This window comes from Lolium rigidum, chromosome 6, assembly GCF_022539505.1.
Source record: "Lolium rigidum isolate FL_2022 chromosome 6, APGP_CSIRO_Lrig_0.1, whole genome shotgun sequence".
Taxonomy (NCBI): domain Eukaryota; kingdom Viridiplantae; phylum Streptophyta; class Magnoliopsida; order Poales; family Poaceae; genus Lolium; species Lolium rigidum.
This window is the reverse complement of record NC_061513.1, coordinates 103,355,407-103,361,406: the sequence shown is the minus strand read 5'-3', so window position 1 is coordinate 103,361,406 and position 6,000 is coordinate 103,355,407.

The window sequence follows — 6,000 nt, the reverse complement described above, 5'->3', positions numbered from 1 at the left end:
ATACAGAGGCTCAAAGTGGTGACCAGAATGTAAAAGTCAAAAATGACCATTATCTCATGTGATCATATTTTGATTTTTGAATTTGGTTCAAAAGCTATTTCTTTGATTCCCCAAAGTTGTAATAACCATCTAATAGCATATTACAAGTAATGGTGAAGTCAAATGGGTCTAGGGTCAAAATTTGCAAAAAATGGCATAAGCCATATGTTAGGGTTTTTAGGGTTTTCCTCTTATTTGATTTCTTTCTCTTTTTGATTTATTTGGTTGGTGATCTTCACTTGATCACTTTAGGGTTTTAGAGTTCATCACATAAGCACTAAAACAATCATCATGGCATATCACTCAAAATGCACAAGTCCTATGCAGGGTACTATATGCAAATGAAAAGTTTTTGTTTGTTCTGAAATTTGGATTTCTGAAACTTTGCTTCTCTCTTTTATTGAAATTTGGGATGTTACAATGATCTTTCTTCCTTGAATGTGTTTTTTCAAATTTTAAAGTTTGGTTTAAGAGCATCTCCAGCCGCGTCTCTCAAACCGTCCCCCAAAACGCGCCGGATTGAGCGTTTGGGGGACGTGTTTCGTTCGTGCCGCGTTTGGGGACGTCGCTCCCCAGTCGCGTCCCCCAAACAAAATTTCGGAATTTTAAACTTAACGAGATTCGATTAGATTCGTCCAAACTTACATAGATTCGAACGAAATTTGACTAAATTTAAACTAAACCTAATTTAGAAGTACTTGCGGCGGCCGGAGGCGTCGTAGTATTGCTGGAAGTTGTACATCTTGTCGGTGACGACCTCCTGCTTGACGCGCTCGTCGACGGGCTCGTCCTTGACCAAGCCGCTTGGTCCTGCCTCGCCGTCGTCGGTGAGGTCCACGAGCGGCTTGCCGGAGTCGCGGATGGAGCACCATGTCGAAGTCGCCCCTCCAGGCGTCCTTGTCGTTTATGGACGCCAAGAACGCCGCCCGCAGCTCTGGGCAGTCCTCGGGGTCGTCGCTGCTGGCGATGAGCCGCTGCTGCCGCTCGTACTCCGCCAGCAGCCGCCGCCGCCGCGACGCTTCCTCCGGCTCCTCCTTCACCTCCGGCTTCGGGATGAGGAGGGCGCCGTCGCGCCTCCCTTGCTGCCGCCGGCTGCCGCTGCCGCCACGCCTCGTGTTGACGGGCGTCGCCGGCTCCTCCTTCACCTCCCATTTGGGGACGGTGTAGGGCGCCGAGCGGTACGACGAGGACGGCGTCGATCGCGCCGATCCTGAGGAAGAAGAGTGCGAGGAGGACGAGTACGTCGTCCTCCTCGACTGCCATTGCGGTGGTCCTCCTCGAGGAGACGGTGGCGGTGACGACGGCGTCTCCAACCTTGGAGCGCCGTTGCGGATGCCGCGGATGAAGTTCTCGAGAGTGCGCCCCGGAACGCCCCAGAACAGGGCGCGACCGTCCTTGTTTCAGCTGTTGGGCCCGCCGACGAGCCCCTGGGTGCTGTGCATCTCGACGTCGTACTTCGCCTTGAAGTACGTCTTCCACCAGTTGTCGTTGTTGTTGGCCGCCCACGTCGGATCCTTCCGCTCGGCGGCGGTGAGTTGAGCCCGCCGGGCCCTGATGACGTCCCTCCATTGGTCCGTGCCCGGCTACGGCGGCGGGTGTCGAGGGTACTCCTCGGCAATGCCCTCCGATTGGGGCTTAGTGTTGATGGAATCCTGCAAGCTGATACGAGACATCGGTTCACATACAAGCGGGGAGAGCGATTTACCCAGGTTCGGGGCCCTCGATGAGGTAAAACCCTTACGTCCCGCTCGTTCGATCTTGATTATGATAACAATGGGTTACAATGGGGTGCCGAAAGGTTCGGCTGAGATCTCGTCGAGAGGCTAAGTGCTGCGGCGACCTAGCTCTGGACTTCTGGTGGCTATGATTGCTAAGATTGATTGTGTCCCTCGGCAGCCCCTCTCCTGGCCTTTATATAGGGGGCCAGGTCTCAAGAGGTCTAACCGAGTACGACTAGATTTACAGTAGTTCTAAATCCAAACTTTCCTTGTTCGGCTCCTTCCTTGTCTTGCCCGCCAAGGAACCTTCTGGTGCGCCATCCAAGTGGCCCGCCTTGCCTTCAAGTGCCTTCATGGGCATCCAACTAGATTGTACAGGATAGGGCAATGTCGATTACCCGAAGGGTAATGCCCACGTCAGTAGCCCCCGAGTGTCTAGCCGAAAATAGTTCGGGTAGAGACTGAAGCATGCCTCCTCTTAATGTTCTTCTCCTTGATTGTTCTTGTTCATCTTGAATCAGCATCATCTTCTTTTGTCGGGTGCGCGTCGGCGCTCCCCGATGGGAGTAGCTCCCCGAGTCTAGGTACGGATGCTTGCAATCCGTGCCTAGACTCAAGTTGTACCACTCGAACGTTTTGCTCTGCCGAAGTTTTTCTGCAAGTCTTCATAGGTCATCCGATATATTTTCCGCACGCAAGGGATAACGAGTAATGTGCCCAACTTTTGCTGGTTAACTACCGATGGCAAAACACATTACCCTACACAGAATCAAGTCCCCGGGCATGATCCTGGAGTGCAAAAAAGTTCTGTCGGGTGCGCATCCAGCGCTCCCGATGAGAGTAGCCCCCGAGTCTGGACACGGGTGCTTGCAATCGGGTGCAGACTCGAACTGAGAAATCATCTTTTTCTTCAGTCTTTTTTCTTCAAGTCCTCATTCTGTCGGGTGCGCGTCCAGCGCTCCCGATGGGAGTAGCCCCCGAGTCTAGGTACGGATGCTCGCAATCTGTGCATAGACTCAAGTTCACCATCCGATATCTTTTTTTTCCTTCGAATGCTTCGAGCAATCCTCACGACGTCATTGATGACGTTTACTGACATCTTGATTTTGACTGACAAGACGCGACCCGCTGGGCCCATTCTTTCTATGTCTGGCCCTATTTTTAAGCAACAACCGTCCTTCTCATACAGTTACCAAGGCGCCTCCTCGATTTCCGCAATCATCAATGGAAAAAGGCCCCCTTAATGAACTGGCAGCAATGACGCGTGCCCACGCAATCCTCAAGTTCTCCCTTTCTTAAAACCTTCAAAGGACAAAGTCTTTTTGGTTTCCCATATTCACCATAGCATCTTCCTGTCCTTCTTCTTCCTCTCTCTTTCGCAACCGCTGCGCTGCCACCACCGCTTTTCAGACCTTCCCCAGATCTCGCAATGGTGAAGAAGAAGAACCTCGCTGCCGCCGCCGGTTCCACGAGCGGTGGCGCCGCCGCCAAAGCCTCCTCGAATCTTCCGAAGAGGAGCACTCCGGATGCTCCTCCCCAGCTCCGCGCGGCCAGCGCCGCCAAGCTCGATAGCCAAACCTGGAGATTGGCTAGCATCCTCCATCACGAAGCGTGATGAGAAGAGGGCCCGAAGCCTCGGGTTAATCTCCTCCGACGAGGGGAATGTGATTCTTCCAGGTGCGATTTCTCGGCCCAATCCCCCTGCTGGTTTTACCGTGATGTTCCTGTCGTTCTTGTATCGAGGTCTCTCGCTTCCTGCCCTCGAATTCCTTCATCGTCTTCTGCGGACTTACGAAATCCAACTGTGGCAACTCACCCCTAACTCAATCCTTCACGTTGCTGTGTTCATCACCCTCTGCGAGGCGTTCTTGGGCATTGAGCCTCACTTTGGGTTGTGGAAAAAGATCTTCTTCGTAAAGAGATACAGCAGTAGTAATGGATCTTTTGTCATCGGAGGAGTGGGGTTTGTTGTCCGTTCAGAGGTTAACTATTTCAGTTTCCCAATGAGAGAATCCGTGCAAGGATGGAGACTGAAATGGTTTTATGTCAAGGATTCCTCAACAACCGAGTCCCAGCTTCCTTGCTTTGCCGACGTCCTTGAAGCCAAGCCTAGGCATTCTTGGAAGAACATTCTCTCTCCCGACGAAAGGACAGCAGCCGACGAGTTATTTGCCAAATTCCTTCGGATCAAAGAAGCCGATGGTCAAACTATGATCGGCACAGAGGTGGCAGCGGTGTTCTTGAAACGTCGAGTCCAACCAGTCATGGCCAGAGTTCGTCCGATGTGGTTGTATTCGGGTCCAAAGGATGAAACCAGGATAAATATTGCTGAACTATCGGAAAAGGAGCTGCTTGATGAAGTTCGTCGCATTACTCTCTTTAGTCAAGAAGACTCGATCCCATTGATATCTTCTTATTTTCCTCTTGATGCTGATCATCCACCGTCAGAGGTAATTTTACTTCTCATACTCTTATTACTCTGTTCCACTTAGTCGACATAATTACTATTGTTCTTATTTGTTCTTTTCTTCGACAGATCCCCATAGTTTCTGGAAACCTGCATGATTCGCCAAACGATTCTTCTGAAGGAAGAGGCTCCTCAGTCCCTGTTGATTTTCATACTGCCGAGTATACATGCCCAGAGAGCGAACACGATGATCCGATAGATTCTGAAGCTGCCCACACCGATCTTCCTTCCTCAGCCAATGATGCTTGCGACACAGAGGGATCAGTGCGTGATGATGACGCTGATCGTGATACCTTTGTTAATGCAGCTGAGGAGGAGACCAGAGCTTCACCCGTGAAGAGATCAACCGGCGGCTTTGCCGATGAAGACGATCTCTTCGATATGTAAGCGCCTTTTTCCCTGAATTCATATTTTGCCTTTTATTACTCGCATTTCTTCCATAATTCTTGCCAGCCATTTCCTTTCGCAGTGACGAAGGTTTCATTGAACCTCCGTCTAAGAAAGCCAAATCTGGCGCTGCTCCGCTGGACGTTGCGGCTTCCGAAGCTTCGGCTCCTAAGGCAGCCCCCGCGGCCCAGGTATCGACTGCTTCCTCCCTCTCTAGGGGGAAAGATGTTCCTCCAACTACTGCCGCCACGATCCCTCCTTCAGAAAAACCTGTAAGTCTTTTTCGATTACAACACGAATTTCCTGGAGCGTGCCTTGTTTAATGATTCTTTGTCAAACATCTACTTTTCCTCTTTCCTTAAGGACCTGCGGGCGTTATATCTTCTTTGGAGGCCTTCGCCTCCCAATTTACTTCCCTGGAGGCAGACAAGGTTCGGTCTGCGGAAGGAAGTTAAATCTTCTTCCTCAAAGTTGGACGGCGCAGTCAAAATAGCCGCCGCAGCTCGCCAAGAGGTTGACTCCCTGAAGGAGGAACTGGGCAAGCTGAAGGAGAAGCTGAAAGAAGAGGAAGCGTCTAGGCTGGCCGCCGAGGCTCGGGTGACTGAAAAAGATGAACTCCTTCGCCAGTCTTCGTTGGCTTTGCTTGGTAATCTCTTTTACGCTTCTCTGTCGATTATTGCACTTATGATTTCGATTCTTTGTCAGTAATTCATCTTGTTTCATTCTCTTGCAGAGGCTGCCGACATCCCTGCCAATGCTTTGGACAAGATTCCAAACAACTCCCCGGCAAACGGTGTGTCGATGACTCTCGCCTCCCACCAGCTTACACGGGAGCTTCTTAAAAAGGGGAAAGGTGTCATGGCGCGGATGCACTCGATGATCTTCCCCAAGATCAGTCAATACAAGACTCTGGGGCAGCTGATCGACGCCTTCGCAGTCGACACCAAGGAGGTTATCGAGGTATTCAAACGCACTTCGCGTACCTATGGTGCCCTCCTAGCCTTCCAACTTATGATGGGTCATGGCTTCAAGGCCGATATCGAAGAGATGACTAAGGAGCTGCCGAAAGAGCAAGATGGGCGGTTCATTGATTTAAGCGTCTTCAAAACGTCAGCCCTTAAGTGTGCACGCCAACTCCTAGAGCTGGTTTCATCAAGGAAGACATCGGCTGGCCCCAGTTTATCGACTCAGACCCAAGCCCTTTGATTTTTGTAACAAACTTCTCTTTGAGCTGATGTGAAACAATGTTCTGTCGCAAAACTTATGTTTGTAATAAACTCCGTGCTAGCAATGTTGCTAGTACACCCTTGTTATGATATTTTCACTTGCACTTCTCCAGATGGGAGTATCTTCTGATGCTGATGCGAAGCAATCCGTCATGCTTTTGAC